General features: G+C 46.8%; 1 pseudogene; it reads right to left on the minus strand.

Moving 5' to 3' along the window:
- Window positions 1–938: 938 nt before the first annotated feature.
- Window positions 939–9,168, minus strand: LOC123138815 (uncharacterized; annotated as a pseudogene).
- Between the last annotated feature and the right edge of the window lie 4,635 nt (window positions 9,169–13,803).

Consider the following 13,803-nt stretch of genomic DNA (forward strand, 5'->3'; position numbering starts at 1 on the left):
AAGATGTGGTGAAAATAGCAGAACCTGAATCAGCTAATAATCGTGTCAATCAAACTATATCAAAAAATGAAGAGAAAACACACTCACCAGTTATAATATAATAACACAATCAACACAAACACATGCCACTAATGGGGGATATAGCATCCGAGGTTGCAGTTGTAAAGGGGGCAAGGCACAGCCTATCCACCGAAGACTAGGCACTATTCATCCACAGATGTTCATAATGGCAAAGGGGCAAAAAGGTTTACTGATCAAATCAGCTGTTTGAGTTTCAGTGTATTCAAAATCCTGCTGCTGATATAGCATATTAGGCATTTCATTACTCAAGATTGTTTAGCTAGATGCAGTTATGCTGAATTTACCATTACCAAACCAATCTTGGGAAAAATGGCATAATAATGCTAGTAGGCAGTAGTACATGAATTAGTATTACTGCAGAATTGCCTTTGTTGTACTTCAAACAGTGATAATCAGTTTGCAAGCAGATATGGCAATAACCTTTTTAAGATCTTCAGTCAACCTGCGTATATAGCCTTAGGCATTTCTTTCATGAAGAATTGTTAATCCAGATGTGTATTCATATTATATTCAAAAACCTAAGGAAAATAAGAATCTTTGAGAGGAAATATTAAGGAATACAAACACATACGACCCTTTTGGTCCAGCGAATTTTTTTATGACAAAAGAGGTTTCAGTACAAAGGATATTTTTTGATCCATTCAGAAATTTGTACAAAGTGAACATGAATATACTCATTATACCAGGAGATATCACTCCGGTAACCAAATCACGCTCGCTCAAGTCCTAATTTTCACTCAAACCGATCGCAACTGGACAATCTACCAGCTTGTTTTCATAGAAGAACAGTTCAGATACCTCAACTTGCATGCAGAAGATAAACTTACCTGCTGAAGCAATACATCACAACAGCATATCTAAGAGAGCAACTGTCTTATGTATTGTCTCCATCGAGTCCACCAAGCATGCCTTACAACTTCAACTCGTCCGTTTCCACCTCTAATGCCTGTTATACAAGCATAAGTCAAACAACCAATGACATTCCAAAAAAAAAAGTCAAGTAAATACAAGGAGGCATTAACAAGATTCTTAGGTCAACACGCAGCTGTAGTTTGAAAATATGAAATTAACTCAATTTATTGACTTTTCATGGTATAAACGAACACTTGCAATGGGGCTCTACCACAAGTGATAAAATGAACAACTGTTTGTAAATTTCAAACCAAGTCAAGTATTATGGATTTAAAGATTATAGCAAGCTTACCAGAGATAACAATACTGGAACAAAGAAATGTAACTAGCTTTTAAGCTTCCAAATGTACCATTCAGGTCACCTATTTGACATTTTAGTTTGTTCAAGCTAATCCCTTCTCTAGCCGTCTTCAGCTTCAAAGAAGCAACTATGTAATTCAGTTTGATTATATTCTATAAACAATTAGCCAATCTCGGTGTTCATTGTTTTAATGCAATTTTTTTCATATAGATCCATGTATCCTAGATAGCTGATCTGTGCTTGAGCCATGTCATCGACAAAAAGATTGTCCATCTGATTATCTCATGAATGCACAGCCGCATAATTTCCTCTGATGGTGTGCCTCTTTAGGTTTATACAAAGTTTTTGTTCTTCCTTCCATACCTCTAACTTGAAGCAGTTAGTTCAAAGTTTGATAATAAAATAATAATATTACAAACAACACCGTGTAGGTACTGGAAAGATAAATTGGGAGGAGGTCATCAAGCAACAAAAATTACTTACAACGTTTAGCTTAACACGAAAGAATGTGAACAACATTTAATAAGCCAATTGTTAGAGAAAAAAATCGGTTTTGTTATATCCACAATGTAAAAGGCATGCTAGTACCTGGAGTATGGACAGTTTCGAATGGATGATAGTAAGAACCGACGGTTGTCTTGGGGAGTTTGTTAAATTGCAGTGATTCAAGATGAACCATGTAGTCGGCGTCAACTGTCCTGAAGAACACCACATTGTTTTCCTCCGCATACCCTATCATCTATGGGGGCTCTTTCTCTGAATTCAGCCCAAGTAACTTGTCCAGTTCAATATTCTTCCTCGCACCCAAAGATTGCGCTTCGTACTCCACAATTCGGCGGTAAAGCGGTATAAGAAGAGGAAGCCCATCCCACCTGCTGGAATTTAGTCTATTTTGGGCAGCCCAATAACTATTTCAGAAATTCCTAATAAATCCTAGAGGCCCACTTAGCCCATTTGTGCAAGGCAAGGGATACTACTAAAAGTTTAGTCCAACATTGCTAGTTTAGTGGGAGTTGGACCTCCTTATAAGGGGGGGTTCTTTCCCCACTTGTATGAGCATGAGAACAAGAGGGACATCCACGCGCGCTCCTCCTCCGCCGCCCGCCACGCCTCGCCTCGTCACGCCGCGGGTTGGTCGCTCCTCTCAGCAAGACGCACCAGAACTACTTCTTCCTCTCGCCACCGGTTCCTGAGCACTGCGCTGCTGCTACGATCTTCTCCATCCCGGCTTGCGGCGTGCACCGCAGGTCGGGACAGTAGGCCTTCGAAACCGCACTCTTTGAGTCCTGTACGAGAGAAGGGTGATAAGGTTTTTGGGGAGCACTCTACGCGACTACTGGCTGATTCATCACGGATGATCCGGTCGCCGATGACTTCTTCCCCGACGTCCATGACCTCCTCGACGACATGGCAGGCGAGGACACCGACCCCAAGTCCAGCGCTTCTGCTGCTGTTGTGCCGTACGTGTTCTTCTCCTTTCTGTTAGAAGTCCTGCTATAGTTCTTGGCTCTAGTTTCTATACCTCAAGTTCATATATGCAGACGATGTTTACCTTCTCTCTGTCAAATTGCATGACTTGCTTTATATTTGCTATTTTAGTCATGTTTTATCTACTATTTCTGTTAGTAAAATCATTCGGTAAATTGCTCATATTTCCAACAATCCAAAAACCTTATTATAGGCAATTTACCCCAAGTGGTTTTGCTGCTTCCATGAGACCTCCTATGTTTGAGGGTATCCACTATAAGAGGTGGCACGTGAGAGCAGTCTTATGGTTTCAAACCATGAGTTGCTATGACACCACTCTTGGCAAACCTGAAGGAGAGCAAGATGCCCAACAGGCACAAGCTTTTCAGAAAATGGATACCTTGTTTAAGGCTGCGCTCTTAAGTGTTCTTGGAGAGAACATAGTTGATGCTTATGCGTCAATTGATAATGGAAAAGATATGTGGGACGCACTCGAGGCCAAGTTTGGGGTCTCGGATGCCGGCACTGAGCTGTACATCATGGAGCAATTCTATGATTACAGGATGACTGAAGAGCGCTCCGTGGTTGAGTAGGCTCATGAGATACAGTCATTTGCTAGAGAACATGAGCACTTCAATTGCATGCTACCGGACAAGTTTGTTGCCGGCGGTATCATCACTAAGCTTCCTCCTTCATGGAGGAACTTTGCTACCTTACTGAAACATAAGAGACAGGAGTTTTCCGTTCCGGATCTCATTGGTACTCTTGATGTGGAAGAAAAGGCGAGAGCAAAGGACACACGTGCTCGAGGTATTGAGGGAGGATCTAGTGCCAATGTGGTACAGAAGCAGAACTTCCAGCCCCACAAGTTCAAGAACAAGGGCAAGTTTGATGGTAAAGCAAAGTTTGATGGGAAGAACAAGGCTGTGCAATACACGAACTTCAAGAAGAAGAATGGCAAGAAGAAAGGTGCTTGTCATGTGTGTGGAGATCCTGATCATTGGGCTCCTAGTTGCCCTAATCGCTATGACAAGCGTCATCCTGGGAAAGGCGGCAAGACCGCTAATGTTGTCATTGGAGACACTGACATGAAGGATGCTGGGTATGGTATATTTCCCACTATTCTTTCAGTATGTCATTCTCCTGACTGGTTGATTGATACGGGTGCTAATGTGCATGTATGCGGTGATATTTCCATGTTTTCGTCTTATCAGACCGCAGGGACTTCAACCGTGCTGATGGGCAACGGTTCAAGTGCTTCTGTTCGTGGTGTTGGCACGGTCGATCTGAAGTTTACTTCGGAAGATCGTGCAGCTGAAGAACGTGCATTATGTCCCCTCCATCAATAAAAATCTTGTTAGTGGATCTCTTCTGTGTAGAGATGGCTATAAGCTTGTCTTTGAGTCGAATAAATTTGTAATATCCAAGTATGGAACCTTTGTTGGTAAAGGCTATGAGTCAGGAGGCCTATTTTGTTTATCCTTATCAGACGTTTGCAATAAAGTTGTTAATCATATTTGCAACAATAGTGAATCAAATGTGTGGCATTCACGACTCTGTCATGTTAACTTTGGTTGCATGTCGCAACTAGCGAAGTTGAACTTAATCCCTAGTTTCACCACCGTTAAGGGATCTAAGTGTCAAGTGTGTGTGCAAGCTAAGCAACCTCGTAAATCTCACGTGACTGCGGAAACGAGAAATCTTGCACCACTAGAACTTATACATTCAGATCTATGTGAAATGAATGGTACAAAAGGTGGAAAGAAATATTTCATGACGTTAATTGAGAGGACGCCTCCCTACTCACCTCAGTGAAATGGGGTGGCCGAAAGAAAGAACCGTACTCTAACTGATTTGGTTAACGCCATGTTAGACACATCGGGTCTCTCCAAGGCATGGTGGGGGGAGGCGATATTGATAGCATGCCATGTCCTAAATCGAGTCCCCACAAAGAACAAAGAGATAACTCCATTCGAGGAGTGGGAGAACAAAAGGTTAAAACTCTCTTATCTGCGAACATGGGGTTGTTTGGCGAAAGTCAATGTTCCAATTCCAAAGAAGCGGAAATTTGGACCAAAGACTGTGGATTGTGTTTTCTTGGGATATGCTTTTCATAGCATTGGCTATAGATTCTTGGTTGTAAAATCTGAGGTACCTGATATGCATGTCGGTACGATCATGGAGTCGAATGATGCGATTTTCTTTGAAGATATCTTTCCCATGAAGGATATGGCTACCTCATCTAATCAGGAGATGCCTAGTTCATCGAATCAGGAACCAGTTACAATTACCGAACCTGCCATTTCGATGGAACACTTTGAAAGTCCTGTGGAGGAGAACAATGAAGTTCCTATTAGGAGCAAGATATAGAGGACTGCAAAGTCCTTTGGTGATGATTTTCTTGTGTATCTCATAGATGACACTCCCAGTTCTATTTCAGAGGCCTATGCTTCTGAAGATGCTGACTACTGGAAGGAAGCAGTTCGTAGCGAGATGGATTCCATCTTGGCGAATGAAACTTGGGAGATAACTGATCGTCCTTATGGGTGCAAACCTATAGGATGCAAATGGGTATTCAAGAAGAAGCTTAGGCCTGATGGTACTATTGAAAAGTACAAGGATCGGCTCGTGGCTAAGGGTTATACCCAAAAGGAAGGTGAAGATTTCTTTGATACTTACTCACATGTGGCTCGACTGACCACTATTCGAGTTCTACTTTCACTAGCTGCCTCACATGGTCTTCTCATTCATCAAATGGATGTTAAGACTGCTTTCCTAAATGGAGAGTTGGATGAGGAAATTTATATGGAACAACCAGATGGGTTTGTAGTAGATGGTCAGGAAGGGAAAGTGTGCAAGTTGCTGAAGTCCTTGTATGGACTCAAGCAAGCACCCAAACAGTGGCATGAGAAGTTTGAAAGAACTTTAACAGCTGCAGGCTTTGTTGTGAACGAAGCTGACAAATGTGTGTACTATCGCCATGGTGGGGGCGAGGGAGTTATGCTTTGCTTGTATGTTGATGACATACTAATTTTCGGACCAAATCTGAATGTTATTAAGGAGGTCAAGGATTTCCTATCTCACTGTTTTGAGATGAAGGATTTAGGAGTGGCTGATGTCATTCTGAACATCAAGTTGTTGAGAGATGATGATGGTGGGATTACATTGCTTCAATCTCACTATGTGGAAAAGATCTTGAGTCGCTTTGGCTATAGTGACTGCAAGCCCTCTCCAACACCATATGATGCTAGCGTGCTGCTTCGAAAGAATCGAAGAATTGCTAGAGATCAATTGAAGTATTCTCAGATTATTGGCTCGCTTATGTACTTAGCAAGTGCTACAAGACCTGACATCTCTTTTGCTGTTAGCAAACTGAGTCGGTTTGTTTCAAAACCAGGAGATGTGCATTGGAAAGCTCTAGAGAGAGTTTTGCGTTATTTGAAAGGCACTGCGAATTATGGAATTCACTACACTGGGCATCCAAAGGTGCTTGAAGGGTATAGTGACTCAAACTGGATCTCAGATGCTGATGAGATAAAGGCCACAAGCGGTTATGTATTCACTCATGGAGGTGGCGCTGTTTCTTGGAAGTCTTGCAAGCAGACCATCTTAACGAGGTCAACTATGGAAGCAGAACTCACAGCACTAGATACAGCTACGGTCGAAGCAGATTGGCTTCGCCGACTCTTGAATGACTTGCCGGTTGTTGAGAAACCTGTACCGGGTGTCCTTATGAACTGCGACAATCAAACTGTGATCACGAAAGTGAGCAGCTCAAAGGATAACATGAAGTCATCAAGACACGTTCAGAGAAGGTTAAAGTCTGTCAGGAAAATGAAAAACTCCGGAGTTATTGCATTGGATTATGTCCAAACGTCTAAAAATCTGGCAGATCCTTTTACTAAGGGTCTATCACGTAATGTGATAGATAATGCATCAAGGGAGATGGGTATGAGACCCACAATATGAGTTGTTCACAGTGGTAACCTATTCTTTGTGATCGGAGATCCCGTGAATTAGATGTGGAAGACAAGCTGTTGGTCAACTGAGAGGAGAGTATCCCTACTATTCAAATACCACTCCATGAAGATGCAATACTCTCCTAATCTGCATGGCAGGTTGATGTATATCTTAATGTGTTCTAAGTGGCTTATTTAAGCAGAGATGTTATCCTGCAGAACATCTTTTGAAGAACACACCTATATGAGTCTGATTGTCAAACGTCGCAATCTATGAGAGTAGGGTTCTCTCTAGTAAACTCATGAAAGGTCACGGAGTATGACGCATAAGCTCCACCCGCGTGGAAGACCCACGGTAGCCACGTATCGGTCAAGGCTTTATGTGAAGCTAGATTCACAGAAAACTTGCAGTTCAAGGCCCAGTCCACTGTTCAAGTTGCTTACTAGTGTAGCATAGAGTTCTAGGTGGAAGTTCAACTTAACAGTCTCCACTGCAGTACCGGTATATAAAACAGTGTTTTGGAACCAAAGGCAAATTTCTGTGTGCCTCTGGGATCTGGTGGGGGATTGCTGGAATTTAGTCTATTTTGGGCAGCCCAATAACTATTTCAGAAATTCCTAATAAATCCTAGAGGCCCACTTAGCCCATTTGTGCAAGGCAAGGGATACTACTAAAAGTTTAGTCCCACATTGCTAGTTTAGTGGGAGTTGGACCTCCTTATAAGGGGGGTTCTTTCCCCACTTGTATGAGCATGAGAACAAGAGGGACATCCACGCGCGCTCCTCCTCCGCCGCCCGCCTCGCCACGCCACGCCACGCCTCGTCACGACGCGCCGCGGGTTGCGGGAACGAGCCGATGTCTAAATTTTTGCCACGCACTACGGGTATACGAAAGGTCACTCGGGAGATGGAAAGTTTTGCTGTAGTGGAGATTAAATGCGAACGCTGCACCCTTCGGCTGCAGTCTGTTCGTTTCATCTCCCTCGGTCCCTTCAGCTCCCGGCGCTGCCCTCTCACCTCCTTCTCTTGCGCCTATAAAAGGGAGGTCGCTCCTCTCAGCAAGACGCACCAGAACTACTTCTTCCTCTCGCCACCGGTTCCTGAGCACTGCGTTGCTGCTACGATCTTCTTCATCCCAGCTTGCGGCGTGCACCGCAGGTCGGGACAGTAGGCCTCCGAAACCGCACTCTTTGAGTCCTGTACGGGAGAAGGGTGATAAGGTTTTTGGGGAGCGCTCTGCGCGACTACTGGCTGATTCATCACGGACGATCCGGTCACCGACGACTTCTTCCCCGACGACGACTTCTTCCCCGACGTCCACGACCTCCTCGACGACATGGCAGGCGAGGACACCGACCCCAAGTCCAGCGCTTCTGCTGCTGCAGTGCCGTACATGTTCTTCTCCTTTCTGTTAGAAGTCCTGCTACAGTTCTTGGCTCTAGTTTCTGTCCTACATATGTTAGGTTCTATGTCGTATAAGCAACTTCATCTAGTGACTGTTCTAGATGTGTTTACCTCAAGTTCATATATGCAGACAATGTTTACCTTCTCTCTGTCAAATTGCATGACTTGCTTTATATTTGCTATTTTAGTCATGTTTTATCTACTATTTCTGTTAATAAAATCATTCGGTAAATTGCTCCTATTTCCAACACCACCAACCTCTGCTCGCACAATCGTGAATGCGACGGGACTGAGCGGGGTGTAATAATCCCCTGGCAGCAAACTCAGATCTAGGCTCCGCCTAACCAAATCAAACTTGAGGATACTTCTTGATCCCGCCACGGTAACAGACCAGTGAAGGCGATTCCCTGCCAGCATAGCGGGCTGGCCCCTGAAAATGAACAAACCCTCGGATGGAATCGGCGCTGAGACGCAATCACCCCATACGCCGGTCTCCGACGAGTAAACGCAGGCGAGCATCGTTCTAGGCTGCTCCCCATTGCAGCCTACCAGGACCACCCGGAAGTGGTCGACGTCGCCGGCGGCGCGAAGCACCGCCCCGCTGACAGTATTGTTCGCCCCGTCGAACTTGAAATCCGAAGGAACGGCGAGGCGGAGCTGGTGGCCGGCGAGGGGGTCCCACACAAGCACCTGGAGCCGGATCGGGAGGAAGAAGAGCGCGAGGCCGTGGCGCCATCCGAGGGCGATGTAGTGGTCATCGAGCTTCAGGCGGAATTGCTCGAGGGGGAGGCAGTCGGGGGCGTCCAGAGCTGGCTGGAAGGTGATCCCGGGGTACCGGATGAAGGAGCCGAGGAGGAGAGCGCCGCGGCGGTGGTGGATGCGGAAGCGACGGCGGAAGGCGGGGTCGGAGAGGAGGCGGCGCCAAACGGCGGAGGCGCGCCGGAGGGAGGAGGGCTGCGGGGGGAGGCGGAGGAGGATCTCGGAGTGCAGGTCGTCGCCTTCCGGCAGCGAGCAGGGGCGGCGGCGGCGGAGACAGGCCGCCATCGTGTCGCCCTCCCCGCCGTTGTTTGTGCTGATGCGGGATGTGAAGTCGAGTGCGGCCGTCACACTGAAGAGACAGAGAAATCAAGCTGACCGCTGTAGAAACCAACAGGGGAGCCATCCCTTAAAAAAATGGGGAACCAAGTTTTCTCTCTCTCTTCGATTTGAGACATGGATATTTTGTTGCTCCACAGCTCCAGGTCATAATATTTTTTAGAAAAGAGACGATTGCCCGACTTTAGCGAATTGAAATCTTTATAGCGTTCACAACAAAGATAGCAAAAAAAAGGTCCGATACAAACCCAAAGGGCCAAAGGCACGAGGCTGAATAGAATAAAACAAAAGCCTAGATGGTGAGGTAGATCATGCCGCAAGATCAGACTCCATGCTGATCGGTGAGCACCCTGTGATGCTGAAGCTTCGACGCAAGAGATCTGAGCTTGTCCATCAGCACCTCAATGATGGATGCATCCTCCGACTTGCTCAAAAGCTTCCATAGCTGCAAGAAAATTGTCATTTTGTGCACAGCATTAGCAGGGTGTTTGATGAATTTTCCTTCAATTAGAGCTTTGTTTCTAATATGCCAAAGGGCCCATGTCATGGCTGCAAAGATTAACCATGTAATCCTACGGGGTGCATTCGGATAACTTAGATGATAACATGTGAGACACCCTAAACGATCTTGGTGCCTGCATCGAGTGACATCGCGGATAGAACCCCGCAAAAGTTGCGCAAGGATGCATTTGAAAAAAATGTGGCTAGTGTCTTTGATCATGCCGCATAGGGGACACCGGTCGTCCCTTGGGTCGTATCGTTTTTGTACTTGAACACCTGTAGGGAGCCTGTTTTGCACCAACTGCCACGTGGAACTTTTTTACTTATGTTGGGATGCGCGCCTTCCAGATATCCATTGCTTTCAAAGGTGCAGCGTCATCGTGCAAGGCACGGTACAAGGAGCTAGTCGTGAACTGACCGGAAGGTTCTAGTTTTCCACCGAAAGGTGTTCGGCTCCGTAGTGGGTGAGATGATTCGTAATAAGATCACTAATTGATCCCATTCTTTAACTGCTAGCAGTCCAAGATAGCGGCAGAATTGTGGACACCACTGTCCATTGCTCCATTTGTCGCTCACTGGTGCATTCGGGAGTGTGGTAATAGTAAATAGCCGGGGGGAAATGTTGGCAAGTGGGTCTGGGCCTAACCACACGTCTAACTAAAAGACGGTGGACTTGCCATTACCAATAGAGAGAATCGCACCCACTCGCAACAAGTGTCTGATCTTTACTATTGCCTTTCAAAATTGGGATCCATTTCTATAGAAAGCCCTTGATACCGGAGCATGTCATTATCGGTGTCAAAATCGGCAGATCTCGGGTAGGGGGTCCCAAACTATGCGTCTGAGGGTCGAGGGTAACAAGGGACAAGTGGGACACAATGTTTACCCAGGTTCGGGCCCTTAATAGAGGTAAAACCCTACGTCCTGCTTGATTGTATTCGATGAGTATAAGGGTTACAAGAGTTGATCTACCTCAAGGTCGTAATGGCTAAACCCTAGTTGTCTAGCCTATGAGAATTCTGATAGCCTCTACGGACTAAACTCTCCGGTTTATATACACAACGGAGGGGTGTAGGGTTGTACGAAGTCGGTTTGTAGAGAAGAAAATAACATATCCGGACACCAATCTTGCCATCCACGCATATGGGCGTCCTACCCGGACACGGGGGGAAAGTCTTCTGCTTGTATCTTTATGGCCCATCAGTTCGGCCCATATCAAATAGCCCGTACACCCGAGGACCCCCTAATCCAGGACTCCCTCAGTAGCCCTTGAACCAATCTTCGATGACGATGTGCTCGGTACGCGGATTGTCTTCAGCATTGCAAGGCGGGTTCCCTCTCTTGAACACTTTAGGATAACTACCTACACAAAGGAATTGTGTCTATCCCTGTATAATTAACACAACCCTTAGCCACGAAGGCAGATTATCAAAATAAAACAATGTCCTTTACTGACAACTTTTTCTGCGAAGCGTCACATCTAGCTCCTTAATATTTCGAACCGTTTTCACGCCCCCGTTTCGCGTTTCGAGGCATAACCTCCATTGGCACTTCTTGGCCAAACAGAGATCGTGCCCGCCCATTGCAGGATTTACATCAATATGGTTTTGGGTAATCTAACCATGCCATTCGCACGATCTCTTTGGGAACAGGAGAGTTTTAAGGCTTGAGTGGGGGCGTTTAGCATTCACCGCCTATAAGAGGGTAAAGATTCCTCCTTTTTCCACACGCCTACTTCCATCTCCTGCCTTCCCTTCCTCTGAGCTTCAGCGCCCAAAATTTCAATCTCTCTCACCGCCACCAACTTCCCCAACCATGTCTGGATCTGGCTCCAAAGGCAAGTGGGAGGCCTCCTACGTCACTGAGAAGGACATCAAGGAGCTTCCGAGCGCGGGTATTTGTCTGTGGATATCGCGCACAGGCTCCCTGCAAAGGATCAAGTCATCCCCACTCTGGAGCCCGGTGACAGGGTTGTATTCATTCCTCACTTCCTCCAAGGGCTAGGGCTCCCCATCCACCCCTTTGTTCGAGGCCTCATGTTCTGTTATGGGCTAGATTTCCATGATCTGGCCCTGAATTCCTTCCTCCACATATCAGTGTTTATCGTCGTGTGTTAGGCTCTACTCCGCATTCCCCCACACTTCAGCCTATGGCTCAAGGTTTTTAATCTAAAGCCGAAGGTGATCGGCAGACAACACGCAGATTGCGGCGGGGCCATGGTGAGCAACCTTCCCAACGCTGTCTGGCACAAAGGGGCATTCGTGGAGACGTCAAGGTGTGGCAGCAGGAGTGGTTCTACATTACCGAACCCCGCAACGCTAACTGGGCAGTCGCTCCTGACTTCAGATCCGGACCCCCCACGAGACTCACCTCCTGGACCGCTAAGGGCCTTGACTGGGGGTCTGCAGTGGAGGTGAAGATGCTGCAAACGCGCATCACCAACATGATAGGCAAAAACACCATCCTCACCAACGTGATTCAGGTGATTCTCTTCCACCGCACTCTTCCCTGCCAACTCCGGGCCTCTCACATGTGGGAGTTCAATCCGAAAGAACCACGGACCTTGAACCGTTTCTTCGGCACTACGCACGAAGACATATGGAAGCTACTCTTCAAGGCCCAAAAGATGTGGCTGAAGAAGACCGAAGACATTAGTCTTGACATCGAGAATCTGGCCTCACCGGTAAGCATGACTTTCCCGAGTACCTATTTGGTAAAATAAGTTTAGATATAACATACTGTCTGTCTTTCGTGTAGGGCTGGACAGCGAGGCGGAGCGGATCAAGTGTCCGACACCGCTGCTTGAAGTCCCAGCCACACCCCAGCTAACAGAGATGCTGGTCCCAGCGCCGTATTAGGCACCGGAGAAGAAGGCCAAGAAGAAGAAGGGCAAGGAGGCCAAGGGCGGGCCCCGCCATAAGTGTCCTTCGGACGCTATGTTCAGAGAGACCGAAGCCCCCTCCGAAGAAGAAGAGGAAGAGGAGGAGGAGGAGGAAAGCGACTCCCCTCGTAAGGGGAGGAAGAAGAGTAGGGCGGCCTCTGAAGACCGAAGGGGAGGCGCCTGTCGGTGTCAAAACCGGCGGATCTTGGGTAGGGGGTCCCGAACTGTGCGTCTAAGGCGAATGGTAACAGGAGGTGGGGGACATGATGTTTACCCAGGTTCGTGCCCTCTCTATGGAGGTAATACCCTACTTCCTGCTTGATTGATCTTGATGATATGAGTATTACAAGAGTTGATCTACCACGAGATCATAGAGGCTAAACCCTAGAAGCTAGCCTATGATTCTGGTTGTTGTCTGGCCTACGGACTAAACCCTCCAGTTTATATAGACACCGGAGGGGATAGGGTTACACAAAGTCGGTTAAAGAGAAGGGAATCTACATATCCGAATTGCCAAGCTTGCCTTCCACGCAAAGGAGAGTCCCACCCGGACACGGGACGAAGTCTTCAATCTTGTATCTTCATAGTCCAACAGTCCAGCATGAGCATATAGTCCGGCTGTCCGAGGACCCCCCTAATCCAGGACTCCCTCAGTAGCCCCTAAACCAGGCTTCAATGACGATGAGTCCGGCATGCAGATTGTCTTCGGCATTGCAAGGCGGATTCCTTCTCCAAATACTCCAAAGTAGATCTTGAACACAAGAATCGTGTCCGGCTCTGCAAAACAAATTCCACATACCATCGTAGAGAGTATAATATTCCATGAGTCTAATCTGCTGACAGCTTTTCCATAGCGTGACACCGCACCGCGGCCCGGTCATTATTCGAACCGTTTTCTCAACCGGCTACTACACATCTTGCGAGGCCGTTTTTATTGGCACGTCTTGTCGAAGCAGAGATCATGTCCCCGTATCATGGGATTCTCATCAATACGAGTGTGGGTAACCTAATTGCGCTGTTAGCACGACGCTTGGGAAATAAGCGAGTTTTCTAGGGCAAGTGGGGAGGCACATGACTGCCATCTTTATAAAGAGATAAGGATTCCCCTTTTTCACCCATGCCGTCTTCTTATTCCACCTACTCTCTCTCACTCGAGCTCCAGCGCCCAAGAATTCACCTTCTCCACCCTCAAAGGCATTCCG

Source organism: Triticum aestivum, chromosome 6B, assembly GCF_018294505.1.
Source record: "Triticum aestivum cultivar Chinese Spring chromosome 6B, IWGSC CS RefSeq v2.1, whole genome shotgun sequence".
NCBI lineage: Eukaryota > Viridiplantae > Streptophyta > Magnoliopsida > Poales > Poaceae > Triticum > Triticum aestivum.